Raw genomic sequence first — 24,597 nt, 5'->3', positions numbered from 1 at the left:
CACCAAGTGTCTCGGAGAGTTTATTTGAATCCTGGGGTACTGAGAAAGGCCTTAAAGGGACAGTATAATGCTTTGAGAAGTTGGTCTGGCCCCACATGGGTATCTATTTTGGGAAGTCTAAGAGATCCCTACACAAAAGGTCTTCTGGTTCTAAAACATGTCCTTATCTGCCTGACCCAGTAACTGAAATTTACTCTAAAAACTCATTCCGATTTAAAAATGACAAGTGTGAATTGGGGCCTGCTGGGGTGGCAGGGTACAGAAGGAGTAGGAATTGAGACATAAAAGCAGGAGGGTGGAAAAAGAACAAAGACAGCAAAAAAAAAAAAAAAGAACAAAGACAGCCTTTGACCACTCACCTGCTTTGCTGAGGCTGGTTTTGTGGCATTTACTCTCAGTTTTTGCCTTCCCAGTAAAGGGATCTGTATAATTTCCTTTGATTTCCGTGGGTTTAAATAATATTAATGCACCCTTGTACACTTCGTGTGCAGTATACATAGTTTTCACATTTACTCATTTGATGCTTCCATTAGTAACCACACATCTCTAAGCACAGGTTTGTATCTCCCAAATCCAGCCTGCTTTCCATTGTCATGTTGCCTCCACCCCCAAAAAGAATGAAAGTGATCTAGGGTTGACGGCATAAATTCTAGTGCCATCTGCTGCTTTAATGACCTCAGAGATCAACATTTATTGAGCCTTGTGTACTAGCCCTGTGAAAGATACAGGAAGCTAAAAATTTCCAAGGATTCGAGGACAATTTAAATCTTTCTGGGTTTAGGGTGCTGAAATAAAAGATATTTCTTCTCCGTGGTTCAAACAAGAGCAACTCCTAAACTCAAATTTTTGCCTATTGCCCTGACATGAGTGCAGATCCATGAGCAGTGTCAATCACATCAATCACCAGCGTGGAAACTCAACAAATGTGTGTGTGCCTGTAGTGTACCTAGAGCTGAGCTGGCTGCTGGAGCTCCAGAAATGAGAAATCCTATTAGCTTAAAATTAGTGTCTGATGAGGCACATGCATTTGTGAAGGAGGAATCAAAATGAGGAAATTGAGACTCATGCTCCCCATGGGAATAGAAACTTGAGTTCATTCTTTCCTACCAGGTGTCATGCACTATAAGGAATAAAATTCTAGGGGCGCCTGGGTGGCTCAGGTGGTTAAGTGTCTGCCTTCAGCTCAGGTCATGATCCCAGGGTCCTGGGATCAAGCCCTGTGTCGGGCTCCCTGCTCAGTGGGGAGTCTGCTTCTCCGTCTCCCTTTGCCGCTTCCCCTGCTCATGCTCACATGTGCATAGACACACTCTCTCTCAAATAAATAAATAAATAAATAAATAAATAAATAAATAAATAAATAAATAAAATTATTTTTTAAAAAAGTAAATCTAGGCTTCTTGCATAACAGCGTGATAGGAATGTTTTCTCATAACCTAAGTTGTACTTAGTACTTTTCACTTCCATTTGTGGCATTAATAGCTGGTGGGCTTTCCAGCAGTGGAAAGCTTCAGTAAGAGCCTTCTTCAAAATTGAAAGCCTCAATAGCCCCAAATAGCACAAGTGAAAACCACAAAACTCCAGGTCCAGATGCTTCCTTAGTAAATTCTATCATTTAAGTGAGAAATCCTATCCATCCTACAAAATACCTCAAAAATGAGAGTGTACTTGCCAGTTTGTTTCAAGGGACCAGTATTAACTCTGAAACCAAAACCAAACAAGACAATAAGAAAAGATACCTAAAGACCAATATCACTCATGACTTAGCCTAACAAATATAGTAGATCCTATCTAGCAATATACACACGAGGTAATACAGTATCATGACCAATTGAGATTAATCCCAGGAGTAAGTATAATGTTTTCACATTCAAAAATCACTCAATATAATTCACCATTTTAATAAGAAAACCATATTACCATACCAATAAATGCATACAATTCATACACCATTCATGATAAAAACTCTGATCAAAGTAGGACTTCCTTAACTTGATCAAGGGCATTTCTGAAAAACCTGCAGCTAATATTAAATACCTAATTGAAAAAAAGACAAATGCTTCTCTTCCTCAGGTCAGCAACAAGGCAAGAATGTGCACTCTGACCACTTCTATTCAATGTTGTACCAGATGACCTATGACAAGGCAAGAAATAAAAGGCATACCAATTAGAAAGGACGAAATAAAATGTTTTGCCAATGACATGATTGTTTATCCAGAAAATCCTAAGGAATCTGTAAAATGCTATTAGAATAAGCAAGGTTAGGAAATTCACAGGATACAAGGTCAATATACAAAAAAATCAATAGTATTTCTGGGTATTAGCAATGAACCACTGGAACATGAAATTAAAAATTGTAAAAAAGTCACCAAAGACATGAAGGACTCAAATTTAACAAAATGTGTGCAAAACCTGTGCAATGGAAACTATAAGCCACTGCTGAAAGAAGGATCCCTAAATAAATGAGGAGACACCATCTGCTCATGGAGTAGAAGACTTTGTGTTGTGAAGATGTCAGTTCCCTCCAGATCGATCTGCAGACCTGACACCACCTCGAAGTCCCAGCAGTGTCTACAAATGGACAGGACAATTTTATAATTTGCGCAAGGATGTAGATGACTTCTAATATAAACAGTGAGGGGCACCTAGGTGGCACAGTTAGGCACCAGACTCAGGTCATGATCTCAGAGTCATGAGATCAAGCCCCACATCAGGTTCTGTGCTCACTACAGAGTCTACTTGAGATTCTCTTTACCTCTCCCTCTGCCCCATCCCTTGCATTATCTCACTCTATCTCTCTCCAATAAATAAATCTTAAAAAAAGAAGAAGAAGAAGAAGATAGCCAATGAATCCATGAGAACAAAATAGCAGGACATGTGCATCTTGATTTCAAAACTGAATGTCACAGTAATCAAACTGGCGTGTAAGAAGACTGTCCAGACATGCATCTGCATGGACACTAGTGATCTTCTACAAAGGCTCCAAGGTAATTCAGTGGGGCAAAGGGAAGTCTTCAGCAGGTAATGCTGAAACAACTGCATATCCCATTTGGAGTAAAATACACTTAGACCTTTACTTCACACATAAAAATTAACTAGAAATAAATGGATCCAAAGGCAAAGGATGAAACTTCAAAAAGAAAACAAAATATCTGCAACCTTTGGGTAAGGAAGGTTTCTTAGAACATAACATACAAACTAAAAGAAAAACAATGTATTAACTGAACTTGAAAAACTTGTACTCTTTGGGGGCACCTGGCTGGCCCAAATGGTAGAGCATGCGGCTCTTGATCTCAGGGTTGTGAGTTCGGGCCCCTGATTGGGTGTACAGATTCCTTAAAGTCTTTAATAAATAAATAAGTAAATAAAAACATGTACTCTTTGAATCATATAGTTAGGAAAAAGCAAGCTGAAGAACAGAAAAAGTATTCGCCAATAACTATCTGCAAAAGGCCTTGTATTCAGAATATGTGAAGATCATACAACTTGTATTTTGTCATACAAAATTATGACAAACAATCCAGTTAAAAATCTTTGGACACCTTTTATAAAATAAAATACCAATTGCTAATGAGCACATGAAAAGATGCTGAATATCATTAGTCATCAAGAAAATTCAAATTGGAACAATGCTAGAATGATTAAAATTACAAACACTGACAAAGCCCCAGGGAATGCAAGAGTCATTTGGCATAAGAAAATCAATGTAATGATGCCATTAATAGAACAAGGTGGGGGGGCGGGACAAGATTACCTAAACTGATGCAGAAAAGGCATTTGACAAAAATCCAACATACCTTTATGATAAAAACTCTCAATGGCCTAGGAATAGAAGGGAACTTCCTCAATATGATAAAGGGCATTTACCAAAAAAAAACCAAAAAACAAAAAAACAAAAAAAAATTCACAGCTATTATGGTGAGAGACTGGAAGCTTTCCCCTTAAGATCAGGATTCTACTTTCACCACTGCTATTCAATATGCTACTGGAAGTTCTAGGCAGAATTAGACAAAAAAATAAAAGGCATCCAAATTGAAAAATATGTAAAACTATTTGCAGATGACTATACATAAGATACATATAATCCAAAAAAATCCACAAGAAAGTTACCAGAGCTAATAAATGAATTCATCAAAGTTACTGGATCCAAGATCAACACACAAAAATCAATTGTTTTTAAATACCAGCAGTTAAAATTCCAGAAGGGCAATTAAGAAGGTAATTTCATTTATAAAATAAAAGAAGAAGAATAAAAAGAATCTAAAAGAATAAAATACATAGGAATGAATTGAGCCAAGGAAGAGAAGACTTGCACACTGAAACTACAAAACATCACTGAAAGATTTAAAGAATATTAAATAAATGTAATGTTATCCTGTGTTCATGGATAGGAAGACCATACGTATTAAGATGTCTATATACTTAAAACAATCTACAGATTCAGTGCAATCCCCATCAAAATTCCAATGGCCTTTGAGCAGAATTGGAAAAGCTTAAGTACCAAATTTATATGGCATTGCAAAGAGACCCAAATACCCAAAAGAGTCTTGAAAACAGAAAGAAAACTGGAAGATTCACATTTCTCAACTCCATATTACAAAGCTACAATAATCAAAAAAGTATGATATCCGGGGGATCCCTGGGTGGCTCAGCAGTTTGGTGCCTGCCTTCGGCCCAGGGTATGATCCTGGAGTCCCGGATCAAGTCCCACATCGGGCTCCCCGCATGGAGCCTGCTTCTCCCTCTGCCTATGTCTCTGCTTCTCTCTCTGTATCTCTCATGAATAAAAAAATAAAGCCTTTTAAAAAAAAGTATGATATCGGCATAAGGATAAACATATAGACAAAAGGAATCAAATTGAGAGTTGGGAAGTAGGCCCAAACATCTTTGGCCAATTGATTTTTTTTTATTTTTTTTATTTTTTCTTTTTTTTTTTTCATGGCCAATTGATTTTTGATGTCAAGAATGTCAAGTTCATTCAAGGGTGAAATAATACTCTCTTCAACTGATGGTTGTTCTTGGATCACTGGGTTTCCACTTGCAAGAGAAAGATTAGATCTCTGCTTCATACTGTATACAAAAATTAATGCAAAATAGATCAATGACCTATGTATGAGCTAAATCTGTAAAACTCTTAGAAGAAAACATAAAGGTTTTCATGACTATAGATTTGGGCATGGGTTCTTAGATATGAGACCAAAAGCACAAGCAACAAAATACAGGTAAGTTTGACTTCATAAAAACTTTAAAATTTTGTGCATCAAAGGAAATCATCAAGAAAATGAAAAGACATAGAATGAGTGAAAATACTTGCAGATCAAATATCTGCTAAGGTTTAATACCCAGAATCTATACAGACTTATACAATTCAACAAAAGCAATCCAATGAAAAATGTGCAAAGAACTTGAATCTACGTTTTTCTAAAGAAGATATACAAATAGGGCAGCCCAGGTGGCTCAGCAGTTTAGCGCCACCTTCAGCTCAGGGCCTGATCCTGGAGTCCTGGGATCGAGTCCCATGTCAGGCTCCGTGCATGGAGCCTGCTTCTCTCTCTGCCTATGTCTCTGCCTCTCTCTGTGTCTCTCATGAATAAATAAATAAAATCTTAAAAAAAAAGATATACAAACGGCTGATAAACATGTGAAAAGACAATATTACTGATCATTGGGGAAACACAAATCAAAATCACAATAAGATCCGTGAAATGACACATACTACAACATGGATGAACCTGGACAAACACTATGTTATGAGAAATAAGCTAGATGTGAGCAAATATTGTGTGATTCCATTTATATCAAGTGTGGATAGTAGGCAAGTTCAAAGAGACAGGAAGTAGAACGATGGTTACCAGGTACTGAGGGAAGGGAAAATGGAGTTATTGCTTAATTGTTTGGGTTTCTGTTTGGGTGCTGAAAACGATTTTAAAGTAGATAGTAGCGGTGATTGTTGTACACAGTAATGCATTTAATGCCACTGAACTGTATGGCTAAAGATAGTTTAAAAAGCAAATTTTAAGTTACACAAAAAAGTGGGGCACATCATTGGCTCAGTATGTTAAGCATCTGACTCTTAGTTTTTTTTTTTTTAAGATTTATTTATTTATTTATGATAGAGAGAGAGAGAGAGGCAGAGACACAGGAGGAGGGAGAAGCAGGCTCCATGCCGGGAGCCCGACGCAGGACTCGATCTCGGGACTTGGACTGCGCCCTGGGCCAAAGGCAGGCGCTAAACCGCTGAGCCACCCCCCAGGGATCCCCTGACTCTTAGTTTTGGCTCAGATCTTGATCTCAGGGTCATGGTATCAAGCCCTGTGTCAGGCTCCTCAGTCAGCACAGAGTCTGCTTAAGTTTCTCTTTCCTCTCTCTGCCCCTCCCTCTGCACACTCTCTCAAATAGATAAATAAACCTTTTTTAAAAATTTAACTTACCCAGAAGGACTGACGCTGCAAAGCGTTGATAAGGAAGTGTAACAACCAAATTCTCACACACGGCTAGTGAAAATATGGCATCGGACAACCACTTTGGAAAACAGCCTGGCAGTTTCTTTATAAAGTTAAGCACACCCTCTCCTGCATGACCCAGCAATTCCCCACCTAGATTCTTGCTTAAGAGAGATGAAACGGTGTCCATACAAAAACTTTTACATACATGTTCATGGCAGCTTTATCTCTAATAGCCAGTAAGTAAAAACACCCTAGTGCCCATCACTAATAGAATACTATTTAACAATAAAAAGCACAAACTTGGGGAGCCAGGGTGGTTCAGTGGTTTAGTGCCACCTTTGGCCCAGGGTGTGATCCTGGAGACCCGGGATTGAGTCCCAGGTCGGGCTCCCTGCGTGGAGCCTACTTCTCCCTCTGCCTGTGTCTCTGCCTCTCTCTCTCTCTCTCTCACTCTCTCTCTGTGTCTCTCATGAATAAATAAAATATTTAAAAAATAAAATAAAAAATAAAAAGCACAAACTTGTGAATATACAAGTCATATGAGTTAATCTCAAAATAATTATTCTGAGTGAAAGAAGCCAGTCACAAGAGAGTACATATCACATGTTTCCATTCATATAAAATTTTAGAAAATGCAAATTAATCCAATGTGACAAACAGATCAGTGGTTCCTTAAGGGGCAAAAGATAGCAGAAAGATGGACTGCAGAGGTCATAGGGCAACTTTTGGAATTGATGGAAATGTTATGTATCTTGATTGTGGTCATAATATCATGGGTATATACATCTTTCAAAATGAATTGAGTTATACAATTTACATAGATACAGCTATGTATGTAAGTTATACCTCAATAAAGTTGTTATTTTTTTTTAATTTCAGTCTGTATCTTCATGGCATCTTGAGGTGTTACAAGGGGCAAGGGAATCTGTATCATCTATTTGAATAGATACTGCTTTAGGCTGCAGAAAAATTATGACCTCCAAGTACCACCCCTCATTTGTACAAGACCCAGCTTCTCACGTACCTACTTATAAAGTGTTGCAATAAGGTCACTAGTTCAAAATGCCTTGATTTCACTCCTCATTCTGTTCAGAGCTTTTAGATCCCTCTAGCTCCTTCTGAAATATTGAGATGGTGATTTAAAACTATGCTTTTTCTCTACTCAATGCAGCAGTCCAAGTTCTAAACCCAATCTAATTATAGATATCCTGTAAGGACAACCTGTTCTCCCTCCCTCTGGCCAGAATGCATTGATCAAAAGTGATTTTATTGCTTTCTTAATTGCCTTAAATCAAGGGTCAGGAAGGAGATATGCACTCAGGGAACAGAGAAGGTTCCCATGATTCATTAGAATGATGACAGACCCTGGTTCTTACTTTCCACGTACAAAATTGGGAGGTTGACAAGATCCATGAAAACTAAACAAAGAAGAAAAATATCCTTGCCTACATTTCTGGTGTGGATAGGAACTTGTCCAAAAGTGACTGTAAATAGAAGCCATCTGCTTTTTTTTTTTTTCCATTTCATTTTTTCTCCATTGGAAAAACTAAATGTTGGGGATAGGAATAGTAATTTGGTCAACCTTGCAGAAGAGACTAGGAATACAGGATAGTTTGGTGGGACAGAAGAGCCAAAGAAGGGAAGTGATCCCTAGAGTTGGAATCTCAGTGATGAATGAGATCACATTAACTAGATGTTCAGCCTGCTGTCTGGACTTGTTTCCTTATCCATGTAATTTCTAAAATAACATCAAACTTCAAAAATTCCAAAGCATCCTGTTTTCCATCACAGAAAAGACAACGTGGATGTCTACACTTGTTGGGTTACAATAGTTGGATGAAATTGGATGGGGGGTCCTTTGAAGCTGTTCATGGAAGTAAGAGGTGGAATATATTAACAGATCCATAGACTTTGAAGTCCCCACTGTGCCCAAAGCCCTTTCTGAGGAAGAGACTGCCACAGGCGGTTCCTTCTTGATAAGTTGCTATGCTTTTTGTTTTGTCATCCTGCAACCCTGGCCCTCATTTGTCATCCTGCAACCCTGACCCAGGGGGAATGGTGCCCTACCCTGATGCTTTTCTGGGAACCTAAATATAAAGGAGAATAGTGGACTGGACAAGAATGGGTTCTTTGGAGAATTTTTAGTCTCCAAAACAGCATAGAATCAGGAGTTTTAGTAAACTGTATCTGCCTAAAACAGAATCATTTGAATTTTGGGTACAGAGTCTACATCCAGTCCTGGCAATGGGAAGGAGCAGAAGCCCACCAGGCATCAGGGAGACCACTAAGGCTGGAGTCCCATAAACAGCACAGCCCCTACAGCAGAGAGGCAGAAATTCTGGCTCTGGAGAGTCTCCAGGACCTACACTACACTTACAGGTCCAGAAGGCCTGGCTCTGGGGGAATATTCTTTATTACAATCTGGGGAGACCAGCTCCACAACAGATCTTGTGCGTGAGCATTTACCTGCCTGAGTAAAACCATAGTGTAAACACTGATTTGCTCTGTGGTGTCAGAAATGAAGCTTCAGGGACTTCCTTATGGTCAAGATCAGCAGAGCCAATGAAAGATTTTCTACGTCTAGGGGCACCTGGGTGACTCAGTCAATTAAGCATCTGCCTTTGGTTCAGGTCATGATCTCAGGGTCCTGGGATTGAGTCCCTCGGGGGGCTTTCTGCTTCTCCCTCTCCCCCCTCCTCATGCTCTCTCTCTTGTTCTCTATCTCAAATAAATAAATGAAATACAAAAAAAAAAAAAAAAGATTTTCTACTTCTAAACAAGAAGCTGGAAATCTACAGGGCGTCTTTCTTAGGACTCCTACAGCATCCTCCTTTTGTGATTTTGTTACTGACCACTTTATACCCTGGATCACTGTGACCCTGCGTCTTATGTATGGAAAAGAGAGTAATGGCGGTGACTCCATTTCTGCAAGGCCTAGGCACTGGGATAGCTGGTGTGTAGTCATCCTGTGGTTGCATGAGGGACTCTGGGGCAGCCCAGTAGGAAGGCAGAGCGCTTCCCTGGCAGACCCAACATGCAGCCTTGTTTCTTGCTAAAACTGGCAATCCTATCAGCACCACAGTGTGATACCAACGCTGAGGACCAGAGGGAGAGGCTCATCGGGGCAAGAGCAGCAGAGGGGAGGAGATTAGACCTGAGGAGCTCTGAGGAGCAGCTCTTAGCTGCCCCGTCTGGATTCCTTAAAGATCTGCAATGTCTTGGGTCTGCAGACAGAAAACATGGCATCAGCACGGCTGTGAGACCAATGTGTCTGCACATTTAAAGTGATAAGTCAAAAAAATAGAATTAGAAGACGTTAAATTTTCCAAATGCCCATTTATTCCGAGGTGTGGCTTTCTCAATGTGTTTTTCTCCTGCGATCATTTGCTCCCACCTCCTGCATTGCAATAGCGGTTTAATGAACACTTTGTGAAACAAAACGTAAGTACATACACACATCTAAAACTGTGCTTTGAGGATAAAGCAAGTTCGAATTCGTGGAAAAAGGATTAAATATTTCTGTTTTCTGAAGAGAGTTATTTTGTATTTTGTTTTCTATTAAAATGTATTTAGTTTCAAAAAAAAAAAGGGGGGGGGCAGCAACTGGCCAGAACTTGTTGGCATTTGTGGTTCTCAAAACCCTGTATCTGTAGAATTTTAACTGTTTTTAATCTTTCACAAAAGTGAGAATTGGAGCAGAGCTTAGAATACAATGCAAAAAATTAATTTAGCATCTTGCCTCTGAAGTGACAAATCCTCCAAGTGTGGTTTTGTGTGCTCCTTGTCCTTAAGTACCCAGCACAACTCAATGACCCAAACTTACAGAGTTGTTTTACTCATGCTTTTCAGTTAGCACCAGCTAATAACACAAATATGAGATGTGGCCGATGAGTAGCTCTTAGGCCATCCTAATCTTGTGCAGGGTTGTTTCAGATATAAGATTGCTGGCTGTACCTAGCAGAAACTAAATTATTCATTTATTCCTCTCAAGAAAAAAGATGGTTTTTTACTTTGGTATATTCCTAGGCTTAGCTTTCCATTCCTGTGCTTAGTGCCAATGACTGTTTGCCCCTCTGCCTTTTTGTTTTCCCTCGGTGAGCCCAGCTTCTCCATGATAAGGGGTTTAGCTTTCTCTGTCTGACCTTCTCTTCAGGACAACAAACCCCATTTTCTGTTTAAATGATTACTCATAAATAGAAGTGCATTAGTGCTAGCTCTGGCCAAAATCCATCTGGTCTCTTCCCTTCTGTGCAGAATGACAAATTGGCAAAAGGGCAGGAAGACAAGGGTCAGGGAGCAGGCTGGGCCAGTCCCTGCAGAGACACAGCCTGTGTGCACAGATGCCAGGCTACAGCCTGTGTGCACAGATGCCAGGCTCCTCATGCAGAGAGAGCCTCTATGTGTCCTGGGAAGTACCCTCCCTAGCTCCAAGGCTACTGCAGATTTTAATATAGGATGCAGGAAATGCCATGTTTGCCTACATGTCTGCAAAGCATCCTGGATTTGGCAGAGGAAAAAGCAAGCAAGAAGACAGGGAAAAGCAATAAAGGACACAGAATTTTAGAAATCATGCCTATTGATGAGTGTCTCTGTGTGTGTAAATTCCTCCCCACCCCCCACAACCATTTAGCCACTTACTACTCAGTCTAGCAAGGTACAAACACTTAAAGGATCAATAATTTAAGTAACAGTGAATGCTAATGGAAAACACTGAAATGGTAGAAGTACAAATGTCATAAAAGGCGGGTCTGAGAGAGGGCAGGGTTGGGGAGATGGGAGATACCTGTCTGCAAGCCTTCCTAGGGGCAGTGCTCTCATGGCCAAGAGCCCTTGGCCCAGCACCTACAATTCCCTTCTCCGGAGGCTCAGAGACAATTCTCCTGCAGAACTTTCCAAGCAACCTTTCTGTGACCTCATGTGCTTGCTGGGTGGTGTCTTAGTTACAAGAGTGGAATGCAGTCAGCAATCGCCTTGTCCTAGGATGGCTTATCTTATGGGACAGGAACGCTTCCTTGTCCTCCTCTCCTGCACTATTCCAGGTCTCATTGGTAATGGAACTGCTTTTTCCCTACATTACTCTCAGAAGCACGATTTTTTAAGTTCTTCTGTGGGACAGAATGGTAAAAATGAAAAGAAAAAAATTTCTTATTCCAAAACGGACAAACTGGGACAAGTCAGACGCCTTCTAGGATCTTCACAAGAGAGAAAACCCAGTTTTCAATTTCTGGATGGCTTTCTGATCCTTGAGCTCTTGCCTCACACAACTACAGGGAGGAATGTGTGGTGGGTGCTCTGGGATGAGCCGAGGACCCCTGGAAAGTACATGGCTGGCTAGAGGAATGCTGGGAGCTGGGGCTGGAAGGGCCGGCACAAAGCCTGCCTTCCTCCACTCCTGCTGCATTTCCCAAAACTCAGTTAAGCCAATGGGAACCCAGGCACTGGAGGGTGGGTTTTTTGCCTTCCTGGGCAACGTTTCCAAAATCTGGAGACGGTGATGAGGAGTGAGGTACATCATTTCTCATATGTTCTAATGAGTTGTCAACAGAACTACTGATGTGCCATTTTAATGCTTGCCGTCTTTCCTGGGGTCACTGAGCCATCTTGGGGGACTGAGGCCAATCCCTGGGGGCGAGCCCTGCCCGAGTCGTTGAACTGCTGCAGGTGTCTTAGAGCCAGCCTTCCTTACACTAGGGAGCCCTGGGCGGGCTGACACCGAGGCAGGTGCCCTCTGAGGTAGGGAGGGCCTGGCACCCACGCAACCTCCAAGGAGACCCCATGCTGGAGGGATGGGGAGCCGGGGATACGCTTGGGACACACTGAGAACAGGCAGTGAGAACTCTCACCCAGAGGCGCAGAAGAGCCAGGGTGCCGAGGAGGGGTCCCTGCCAATCAGAGCCAGGCTCCCATCTCCACCAATCAGGCCAGGCGCTCCCATCTCCACCAATCAGGCCAGATGCTCCCATCTCCACCAATCAGGCCAGGCGCTCCCATCTCCACCAATCAGGCCAGATGCTCCCATCTCCATCAATCAGGCCAGGTGCTCCCATCTCCACCAATCAGGCCAGGTGCTCCCATCTCCACCAATCAGGCCAGGTGCTCCCATCTCCATCAATCAGGCCAGGTGCTCCCATCTCCACCAATCAGGCCAGGCGCTCCCATCTCCACCAATCAGGCCAGATGCTCCCATCTCCATCAATCAGGCCAGGTGCTCCCATCTCCACCAATCAGGCCAGATGCTCCCATCTCCATCAATCAGGCTAGGTGCTCCCATCTCCACCAATCAGGCCAGGTGCTCCCATCTCCAGGTGCTCCCATCTCCATCAATAAGGGCCAGTCCCATCTCCACCAATCAAGACCAGGAGCTCCATGTCCACCAATCAGAGCTTGCGCCACCACACCCTCCCACCAATCAGAACCAAGCACGGCTTGGTTTAGGGTTTAAATTCAGAGAGTTTGGTGGTTTGGCTGCAGTCCTACCCCTGCAGGGACGCTGCCCTCAGGGCCCCGCGGCTCCCTGGTTGACCGGCTTTCCTCCCGCCGGTCCTCCCGCCGCTGACCCCTTCGTTGGCCAGCAAAGGTCTAAAAGATCACGAGAATACACGGGAAGCCTGCCGCTTTAGTGACGTGGCCCCGGGGCTCCTGACGCTGCAGGTGAGGAAAGCTGTTTCTTTTTTTTTTTTTTTTTTTAATATTTTTTTTATTATTTATTTATGATAGTCACAGAGAGAGAGAGAGAGAGGCAGAGACACAGGCAGAGGGAGAAGCAGGCTCCATGCACCGGGAGCCCGATGTGGGATTCGATCCTGGGACTCCAGGATCACGCCCTGGGCCAAAGGCAGGCGCCAAACCGCTGCGCCACCCAGGGATCCCAGGAAAGCTGTTTCTGATCCCGTTCAGTGACTGCAGTTTATTTCCTTCCCCTTGGAATAAAAATATCTAATGAAAAAAATCCATTTTGTGCCAGCCCCCATTCAAAGGCCCCAAGTCATTGCCAATTAATGTTTTGGTGCAAATGAAACTTAATTTTGAGGGAGCTTGATGAGGACAAGGAGAGAATCACATACAGGTCATAAACATACAGAAAAAAAATTAATGTTTATTCTAAAAAAATAAGTCATACAGCTGCTTTGGCTTCCAGGACTTCTGTGCAGGAAGGGGTTTGCTCGTGTGAAAAAGAATTAGTGGTCTAATGGACCAGCACCAAAGCCAATAGTGATAATGTGACTCTACATGCTAATGACATGATTCAGGCTGCATTAATAAACACTGTATAAAACCAGGATTGTATGCTGAACACAGTGATGTCCTCCTGGGGTCCCCTTTAAGGACAGACCTGGTTTGCCTCTACTGATGGTGTGCTAAAGAGACATGACTCCGGGGCAGCTCCAGCTCTAGTTGGGCTGTGATGACTCCCTTCCTTCCTTCCTTCGTTCCTTCCTTCCTTCCTTCCTTCCTTCTCCTTCCTTCCTTTCTTCCTTTCTTCCCTTTCTTCCCTTTCTTTTCTTCTCTTTCTTTCTTTCTTTCTCTCTTTCTCTTTCTTTCTTTCTTTCTTTCTTTCCTTTCTTTCCTTTCTTTCTTTCTTTCTCTGTGATGACCCTTAAGGATGGTCCCTCAAGATAGCTCTATGAGTCTGTTTCGTAAATAAGTTCTGCGGCAAGCTCACAAAATAGATTCTTTTTTTTTTTTTAAAGATTTTATTTATTCATGAGAGACACAGAGAGAGGCAGAGACATAGGCAGAGGGAAAAGCAGGCTCCCTGTGGGGAGCGGGATGTGGACTTGATCCCAGAACCCCGGGATCATGACCTGAGCTGAACACAGACCCTCAAACACTGAGCCACCAGGTGCCCCCTCAATAAAAAGTTCCAAAGAGGAGATGGGCCTTGACTGAGCACTTGGTCTGCCCATATTCAGTGGTGGATCAAATCCATCTCAGCCCAGAGCAGGACAGCTCAGGAAAGTACCTAGCTCCAGAGAGCCCTGTAGGTTGGCCAGGGCCATCCTTGAGTCTGTCCTAGAGCTCCATTTCTCCTGCCCACTCCTACTTTGATGCCCTCTCTCCCACAGCTGTTGATCTTAAGTTCACTCCTTTCTAAACGTCCTGCCAGCTAGCCAGCACTTCCTGGGGAACCCAGCCTGCAAAGACATCATGCCAGTTCTCTGCTCCATGCTAGTTCGATTTACATTTACAGAGCTGCCTTCAGAATTTGGACAAAGATTTGGTACAATCTACAAAGCTTTCTACCAGTAAAAGCTGCCTGAAATGAAAGAGACATCCCACATCTTCAGAGAGGAGATAGATGCTCAGAGAAAAATGCTATTGGAAAGACGATGGCTAGGTGAAGGACTGGAAATAAAAAATACTCTGGTTGGATGGGGCACCTGGATGCCGCAGTCGGTTAAGCATCAACCAACCTGGTTTTGGCTCAGGTCATGCTCTCAGAGTCCTGGGATTGAGCCTTGTACTGGCTCCATGACCAGCATGGGGTCTGCTTCTCCCTCTCCTTTCCCCTCTGCTCCTCCCCCTCCTTGTGTGCATGTGTGCACATACATGCACATTCTCTCTAAAATAAATCTTAAAAAAAAAAAAAGGAATAGGGTGGATAGACTGGATGTCTTCCAGAGTCCCTTCTTACATCAAGACCTTAATATCCATAATAGGTCACTAAAGCTGCCATCACAAAATACAGCAGATAGGGTAGAAAATACAACAGAAATTCATTTTCTCTGGAAGCTAGAAGTTCATGATCAAGGTGTCAGCAGGTTTGGTTTCTTTTGAGGCCTCTTTCCTTGGCTGTGCTCTCCCTGTCTTCGGATCCTCCTCCTCCTGTATCTCTGTATTAATCTCTTCTTCTGAGGACACCAATCATAATAGGTTAGGGCCCAGCCACATGAACTCCCTTTTCCTTAATTACTAAAGGCCCTATTTCCAAATACAGTCATATTCTGAGGTACTAGGGGCTTCAACATATGATTTTGGAGGGGACACAGTGCAGCCATAACAATATTCCAAGGTCTTATTGTATCCCAGATATTTAATACCTGTTAGCACACATTCAGCCCTATCTTATTATAAAAGACCAAAGTCAGTATTTAACTACATAACACAGGGTTGGCCAAAGTCATGTTTTAAGGAGTAATCCATACTGTAACAGAATTTGAACTGCTAAATGAGTAGTTGGTAGCCTTTTAAAAACAGAGCTACTTTCCTAAATCTAGTTGCTATGAATATCATTATATCCACCCTACTTAATCCAGATAATATGAATATTGGCCAGAGAAGCCAGAGTACACACACATTTATACCAATGTAGGTTCACACACAAACATGGACTCCATACCTAAGGAACAAGGGGACTTTCTAGAGATAATAGGATAACTGAATTTTTCTGGGGATAGTACTGAGTATAGAAGGAGAAAAAGTGGGGCAGCCCATGGGGCTCAGTGGTTTAGCAGCATCTTCGGCCCAGAGCATGATCCTGGAGACCCCGGACTGAGTCCCGCATTGGGCTCTCTGCATGGAGCCTGCTTCTCCCTCTGCCTGTGTCTTTGCCTCTGTGTGTGTGTGTGTGTGTGTGTGTGTGTGTGTCTCTCATGAATAAATAAATAAAATATTTTTTAAAACAAAGAAAGAGAAAATGTACTATGATGGCTTTATCTCTATTTTTTTTTTAGAGAGAGCAAGTAGGAGAGTTTGAGGGGGAGAGAGAAAGCATTTTAAGCAGATTCCATGCCCAGCGCAGAGCCCAACTTCAGGCTTGGGGCTCAATCTCAAGACCCCGAGGTCATGATCTGAGCTGAAATCAAAAGTTGGACACTTAACCAATTCAGCCACCCAGACGTCCCAATGGCTTTATCTCTTGTATTCACTCGATAGTCATTTATTCATCCATTCAAGCAATATGAATAAGGTTCCAATTACATGAAAGCATGTGCTAAAGGATTTGGGAAGAACAACTTTGTAAAAAACCAAGTCCCATAAGCTGTGCTGCAGTAATGATGATGCCATAAAGCATGGGCTTTGTCAACACAGGGATTGGGCTCAAAACCAAGGTCTATCCTGTGTCAGCTATGTGACCTTGGGCAAGTCACTCACCCTTTCTAGGCCTCAGTCTCCTCATGGGTACAATACAGACAATAGTAACACCTTATCTGTTGGTGTCCCTAGTGGTGGCTCGGGGAAGCCTTTGTCCATCCTCCATAACTGTCATCAGCGTCCTCCAAAGCCACCTTGAATAAGTGTGAAATCTAATTAAAACTAGTACCTTTATTTGACACTTGCATCTCCCTCTTGAATAAGATGGCAGTCATGGGGTTGGGTGGCTCAGTTAGCTGGGGACTGACTCTTGATTTCAGCTCAGGTCATAATCTCAGGATCCTGGGATCGAGTCCCGAGTTGGGTTCCACACTCAGTGGGGAATCTGCTGGAGATCCTCTCTCTTTCTCTTCTCTCCCTCTGCCCCTCCCCTTGCTCTCTCTCTCTCACTCTCTCTCTCTCTCTCTCTCTCTCTGGAATAAATAAATAAATCTTAAAAAAAAAAAAAAAGGTGGCAGCCCTGAAGGCTCTCCTATATTGAAATCTTAGAGCTACCATTTGCCTTATGCACTGTGAAAATTAAGTGAGGTAATGCACACAACATGCTTTCTCGTGTAATTGGGTGATAAATGTTAGCCATCATTAAGGCATTATGTGGTAAGTACCGTAAGGATGTGGTGACTGAGTCATCATGATTTCCCCTCATCCATCTCAGGACACCCACCCACCACAACCCCAGGGCCAGACAGACCTCCATGAGGATGTTAAAGGATGTTACATGGAAGTGACATAAGATTCAGAAGGAGAAAGGATCACTTCCAATTTTTTTTTTAAGAATGACGAATACTTTTGTGGAGGGTAGGATTTGATGTGGTCCCTGAAGGATAACAAATCCAAATGAAAAGAATGGCATAAATGAAGATATGTAGATGAGGAAAAGGAAGGCATGTTCATGTAATAGGCAGTGCAGTGAGCGTGAAGGCTAGGAGGGAACATTGGTGCTGAAAATCCAATGAATCCTTCTAGCCTGGAGAAGTTGAGGTTGGGATCAGTAGTCAGTGAGGAACTGTTGAGAAGTCTAAGTGGATATGTGAGATGATCAGAAGTGCTTCAAGGAGGGGCGCCTGGGTGGCTCAGTTGGTTAGGCATCTGCCTTTGGCTTGGGTCATGATCTTGGAGCCCTGGGATCGAGTCCCACATTGGGCTCCCTGCTCAGTGAGGAACCTGGTTCTCCCACTCTCTGCTGCTCCCCCTGCTTGTGAGCTCTCTCTGTGTGTCAAATAAATTCTTAAAAAAAAAAAAAAAAAAGATTTTTTTTCTCTCTCCCCTTCTGCCCCTTTACCTCCTCTTTAAAAATAAAGGATACAATTCAGTGATTTTTTATTTATTATATTCATCTAGTCTTAGGTATCAAATTTCCCCCATAGTTATAATTGTAATATGTAAACATCATCCTGCTCTATCTGCTTAATTTTGCCTAATTTTATCCTCATGTTTCTGTATTTCCATATAGTTGTCACATTTATTTTGAGTTGGAGAGAGTCCATACAACTTCACTTACTGGACCATTTTCTATTCACTGGATGCTTGGCCTTTTTACTTCTTAAAGTATTATGATTGTTAAGCATAGTAATTTATTATATATAATATTATAGCAATTATAATTGGGATAATTTAAATATATAGTATATTATATACTTATTAATTCTAATAATTGATATCACCATAAACATTATTGTACAGATAAATCTTTGTTTTGAATCATCTCCTTAGGAATATTTTTATATCCAGAGGTGTTAGATTATTTAATAAAGGGATGGGATTTTAAGGCTCTTTAATATATTCCTCCAGAAATCAGAAACTCCTCAGTAAACTGAAGGGGACCAGCAATGTTTGCGTGTGTCTGTATCAACACCTGGCCAGCACCGGATCACACCATCTTATTTATTTTTGCCAGTATATGTAAAATGGTGCAATGAAATAATTTTAAATTTCATTTAAAAAAATTAATTACTGGGGAAGAAGCATACTTTCCTGCACAGTGAACAGAAGTATCAAAAATGGTCTTCATGTTGTAGAACTATACTCATCATATCACACCACTGCTCAGAACTCACCTTAGCACCTTATTCCCATTTGTTTCTAATCTAAACATAGCACATAAAGGGAGCTAAAATACCTTCTGGTTGCTTTATGGCTTCTAAATCGAAACTGAAATCAAAATAAATCAAAATAAGCATTTCTGCAATGGAGCATCATTATCGTGGGTATTGCATGGTTTACTGATTTAGTGATTCAGCTCCGAATTATTCACCCTTTTGGATTACAGTGTGAAAATGGATCTGGGCCTTTAAATATTTTTTCAGTGGAGCTGGCACTGAACTTTATCAACAGAGGGTGACAGTGCAGGAAGAAAAGCGGTTTATTTGCCTCCTGGTTCCTGGGTGCACACTCTGCAGGTTCCTGAGCGTGTGGGGGTCCTCTAGTGCCAGGCTTCTAGGACACTCAGAGCACCTCCAGCACCCAGCTTCTGCCGTGGACTACACCCAGCAGCAGGCAACAGGCAGCATCTGCCCTGCACCCTACTGGGTATCCCCTACATCTTGCAACTTTCCGGCAGAGAGCCTGGGGGGCTCAAGATGATTCCCTGTAAACAGCTTTTCTCCACACTCCAGAGGGCACATTTCCACAAACTTCCACTGCATGGCTGGGAGACTGGGAGTCTCCACTAGGGAGACTCCGGGGCTTTTTGTACAATTATGGCTGGAAATCAGGGATCTCTTTTGCAAAGCATTCCTGCTGCTTCTTCCTCCAGAGGTCAGACCTGGATCTAACTTGGATGCAGCCTGAGAAGTTCACTCAGATCTGTGGATGTTCTGCACTGCCCTCAGGGTTTTCTTCCAGAAACAAAGTTTTTCAGTGTCTTCCCTTCAGAGTAAAGTGCAAAGTCCTCTCAAGACCCTCAACACAAGGATCTTTCCCTGGAACCCTACGGCATTACTTTTTCTGTGTCCTGTTGTTTGCAATTGATGAAATTTAAGCTATTTCCAATCTTCTGCTGTTGTAAATATTGCTTTAATAAATATTTTTATATGCAAAAAAAAAAAAAACATCATAGCATCCCTACTATTCAGTGAGTGTGGATCTCAGTCTGGGATGGGAGATCTCAGCTCTGTGGGTAGTAGTGGCTGGTTCTTATATCTGCCAACCCTTGTTGTAGTTAGAAACTTTATATTAAATCTTCCCTGTTTACAGGACTGTGATTTCTTTCTTTTCTTTTCTTTTTTAATTAATTCATTTCAGAAAGAGAGAAAGTGAGTGAGAGCAAGGGAGCAGGGGGAAGGGCAGAGGGAGAGCATCTCAAGCTGACTCGGTGCTGAGCAGAGAGCCTGATGTGGGGCTCCGTCTCAGGACCCTGAGATCATGAGCTGAGCCAAAATCAGGAGTTGACCATCCAACTGACTGAGCCACTCCAGTGCCCTACAGTACTGTGATTTCTCCCTGATTGGACTGACAGAGCTGTTCCTACACAGAATTAGTTTTTTAGATCCATTACAGCACTCAGCTACCTGAGAGCCATTTTGACAAAAAAGTTGATGGGCCTTGGGCAGGGAGTAGCTCTTCCCTTCTCTACTTACACAGTTTGGGGAAGTTTGGGGGGGGCTTCTCCTCTTCCTCATCTCGGGGATGCAGGGTGTATGGTCCTGCCTCACACATGCCTCACAGCAACTGGCCCAGGAGCAGGTGATCCCAGCCCGATCCATTCAAACCCAACCAGGAGGTTTCCTCCATCCTGAAGCCAAGAATCTATCCCTTGAACTGAAATTGGCAGAATGTGAAAAAATGACTTCAGAACTGCTAGCAAACACATCCTTGCCCCGGAGGAGCCTAAAATGAGGTCTACCCACAGATGGACACCACGGTGACAGGTGGCAAAACAGAGAGTTACTCCTAATGCCATCTTGGGGTCTCTGAATAATTTTGAAGACAGCTTTAGTCCTCCCTCCTTGTGCAAGCTAACGAACCTTGCCTCTCCCCATTGTCTGACCTAGCCTCGGTCAACTTAGGTTTCAGCCTCTGACAATTGAGAAGAAACCTTCATGGAACATTTTATAGACTTCCCCGGAACCAGTTCCTGCTGCATTATTAGAGTCTGTGTAACCAGAAAAGATAAACAGAAACAACATTTCAGGCTAAGCAGAGAGAAAACTTGGAGGTCAGCTCATCCAGGTTCAAGACATTTTCTATTTTTTAAAAGCTCCCATCAATCCCTGGGTGGCGCAGCGGTTTGGCGCCTGCCTTTGGCCCGGGGCGCGATCCTGGAGACTCGGGATCGAATCCCACGTCGGGCTCCCGGTGCATGGAGCCTGCTTCTCCCTCTGCCTATGTCTCTGCTTCTCTCTCTCTCACTGTGTGCCTATCATAAAATAAATAAAATTTAAAAAAAAATTAAAAAAAAAAATAAAAGCTCCCATCAGAGTACCTTCAAATCCTCTTCGCAAAGCCATGAGTGCTAGGATTTGACACCCTTGCTGGTTTCCCATGACAACCCTAGGCAGCTATGATAATACCAAAACAAAACCCAGAGGTCTTGGTGCTTTTACCTTTATTTTGTGGTCAGATCATCACCAATTTTATTATTTTTTAAGATTTTATTTATTTACTCATGCGAGACACAGAGAGAGGCAGAGACACAGGCAGAGGGAGAAGCAGACTCCCTGTGGGGAGCCCAATGTGGGACTTGATCCCCCAACCCCAGGATCATGACCTGAGCCAAAGGCAGACACTCAACCACTGAGCCACCCAGGCATCCCAGATTATCACCAATTTTACCAGAAAATGTTCAGTCCCCTTTATTCCCATCTGTCTTATGTCTTCAGTTTTGTCCAGGAATGTGAATGGGTTAACAAGAGGCCTCCTCTCACCATCCTGGGGTTGTGTTCTCCTTCCAGATGCACATCCTCCGACTCTGGCGAGATTACTCTGTGACCTAGTTCCAGTTACACAAGTTGCACTAGAAGGATTCTTGAGCACAGTTGCTCAAAATAGCTCCGTGAATCTGTGTAGTAAATAAGCTCTGTGGCAAGCTCACCTTATTTTTTTCCCAAAGAAGCGATTCCAATGGCCAGCATCTGGGTCAGAGGCTGTTGGTCTCATGGTTGGGACAGAGGACACAGAGCTTCTATCTCTCAGGAACACCCAGCTCAGCTCTCCGATCCTCATGGAGCCCTCCTACCTTCTGTTTGCCTTCCCAGTGCTCCCCTGGGAGGCCAACCTCCCGGGACGGTTGTACCTGCTGATGATGTCATTGCATGAGGCACCAGGTGCTTGGATTCTCACATCTTGTCCCCCTTCCAGCCTCAGCTGGAAGAGCTCCAAGTATCTGAACTTCTCTGCAGCACATTACAGCTTGTGACTGGGATTGGATCACCTTGAGGGCTGAGAGACGGGTTTATACCCAGCCTATTCACTGCTGGAATGGTTTCAACCTAAATTTGATAGATACACCTCTTGATGGAGGGAAGAGAGCCACCTTTTACTTGTGCTGTATGCTGTGTGAGGTGCTCACAGGCTGGGAGGCTGTATGGCAGGGTAGCCATGGGCAAGAGCTCCATCATCAAAAAGACCTGGACTTACACCCTAGCTAGTGCATAGGCCTCATTCGTTCCTTACCCGTCCTCTGCCACCGGTCTCTTATCTGTAAGTGGGAATAATGATAAATCACCCCATAAGGTTGTTATTAATAATATAATAGTAATATAATATTATAATAGTATACTTATCAATTATTGATAATATTAATATTAATCATATAAGCTGATGCATACAAAGCATACTGTCCGGTAGGGTGACAGTAGACATTCAATAAAGGTTAGTTAGTAGTAGGAGTAGTAGTAGAATTCTCTGGGAGCATCTCATGTGACATCATCATAGAGAAAGTTTAAGTCCTTAAAAGGAAAAGTTCCAGAACTTATAAGCCTGAATATACTGGCTTCTGGAACATTGACTGATGTTGGAAGGGCCAACATCTGAGTATCCTGGCATTGGCACTTGGCACAGAGATCTGTTTATTCTTTGCTTACTGTGTGCCCGGTGCTAGGCAACCTGCTCCATGACCTTATGAAGCTCAAAATTTTGTTGTGGAGACAAGGCCAGCAAACATAACATCTGTGAGCAATATATGGCTAAACTGTCTTTCTGGCAGAAGTGCAGCTCTGTGAGCACCCAGCCTGCCCTGGGCCCTGGATTAAAAACATCACCTTAGGGAAGCCCAGGTGGCTCAGCAGTTTGGCACCACCTGCAGCCCAGTCGGGACTCCCTGCATGGAGCCTGCTTCTCCCTCTGCCTGTGTCTCTGCCTCTCTCTCTCTCTCTCTATCATGAATAAATAAATTAAATAATTAAATAAGTAGTTGGCTGAGCTGGGATTTGACTGTGGGTCTGGGTGCCTGGTCCCAGGTGCTCCCTTCACACCTGACAGCCTGTCCAGCACTTCCAGTGATGCCAGAGAAGGGCACAGAGAAGGGCACAGTGAGCAACGCCTCCCAAGGCTCTGGTTGCTGCTGCCCTTACTCAGGGCTGTGAGGCGCCGACTGGGCCTCCTGAGGATTTGACACTGAGGCCCAGGGCAGCTCATTCCAGGCCACTGTCCTCACTTCACTTGCACCCTATGCCTTGGAGAAGCCCACAAGCACCCTCTATTCCCAGTGCTCATAAAACCTACTCATATAAGCTGGGTGGCTCAGCGGTTTAGCGCCTGCCTTTGGCCCAGGGTGTGATCCTGGAGTCCCGGGATCGAGTCCCATGTCAGGTTCCCTGCATGGAGCATGCTTCTCCCTCTGCCTGTATCTCTGCGTCTCTCTCTCTCTCTCTCTCTCTCTCTCTCTCATAAATAAATTAAAAAAAAAAAAAGCCTACTCATCCCTGGGGGCGCATTGGGCATCCCACTCGATCTCGGTTCAGGTCTTGATCTCGGGGTTGTGAGATGGAGCCCCACATCGGGCTTCCTGCGTGGAGCCTGCTTCTCCTTCTGCCTCTCTCTGTGTCTTTCATGAATAAATAAATAAAATCTTAAAAAGAAAGAAAGAAGGAAAGTGTGTGTAAACAGTCAGTGCTCCAAGAGATGGAAAAATCAATCAAAACTCTAGCCAGTGGGGCTGGGCGGGGTGCTTTCAAGAGGTGGGGGGGCCTGGGCTCCGGCGTTGGTGCTCGGCGCGCCACCTGCTGGGCTGCAAGAGGAACTGCGGCAGGTTGGGCTCCCGGGCGCCGCGGGAGCCACCGCGGAGGGAGGAGGCGCGGGTCGGGCCCCGCCCAGCGAGCAGGCCGCGCTGTTTTGCAAACCTCTCCTGGGGTCCCAGCGCCTTGTCTGTTTTCGCCATCTTCTTTATGCAGGTGCCCAGCCTCCCAGGAGGAAGATAACGCTGAGGAGTGACCAGAAGGATTTTCCTGCGCCCACTCGGAATGCAGAGAAGAATCCTGTGGAAAATCCAAATGGCATCCACGGACCAAGAAATTATTCGAGAAACAGATGACCTGCTCTGGACTCATCTTCTCTAGCTGATGGTGTGAGGCTGAAACAAACCCTGACGGCTGTCACCCACGATGAGTAAAGGTGGATCCCAACGCACCTGCAGCGAAGGCGCGCTCCTCGCGCACCTGCTCGCTCCCCTCCCCCACTGCCTTCAGGAATGAGAGAGGAGGCAGCAGGCCCAGGGCGGGAGCTGGGAAGGCAGAGCGTGGCCCTGCAATCGCAGGTGAGGACCTGGCCCAGCAAACACCACGCCTCTTGCCAAGAACCCTGAGGAGCACAGAGGTGACCCAGAGAAGGCCCTTTCTAACCCAGCCTCCAGCTCAGCCTCTCTATTAAATTCTTCATTGCGGTCACTGCGTCCTTCAATTCTAGGATTGCTGCTTGTGTGTGTCTTTTTAATGGTTTCTAGTTCTTTGCTGAGTTTCTCGTTTTGTGCATGCATTGTTTTCCTAAGTTTGCTTGGGTGTCTGCATGTTCTTGCAGTCTGCCGGCTGACCTTCTGTAAGAGAATTATTCTTCATTATTTGTCAGACAGGTCATAGATCTCCATTTCTTCTTCTTTTTCTTTAAGATTTTATTTATTTGAGAG

At 43.6% G+C, this 24,597-nt stretch overlaps 1 long non-coding RNA gene across 2 annotated transcripts; it reads left to right on the top strand.

Annotated features, from left to right (window-relative positions):
• The first annotated feature begins 9,592 nt into the window (after positions 1-9,592).
• LOC121472125 lies at positions 9,593-24,361 on the top strand. 2 transcript variants are annotated; one of them, XR_005982779.1, is made up of 2 exons: positions 9,593-9,884; positions 23,870-24,361. It is a non-coding gene; the product is annotated as an uncharacterized LOC121472125 (long non-coding RNA). The 2 variants fall into 2 exon arrangements; XR_005982780.1 differs by lacking the exon at positions 9,593-9,884 and adding an exon at positions 23,232-23,283.
• The last annotated feature ends 236 nt before the right edge of the window (positions 24,362-24,597 follow it).

This window comes from Vulpes lagopus, chromosome 1, assembly GCF_018345385.1.
Source record: "Vulpes lagopus strain Blue_001 chromosome 1, ASM1834538v1, whole genome shotgun sequence".
NCBI classification, from domain to species: Eukaryota; Metazoa; Chordata; class Mammalia; order Carnivora; family Canidae; genus Vulpes; species Vulpes lagopus.
This window is presented reverse-complemented; position numbering and strand designations above follow the sequence as displayed.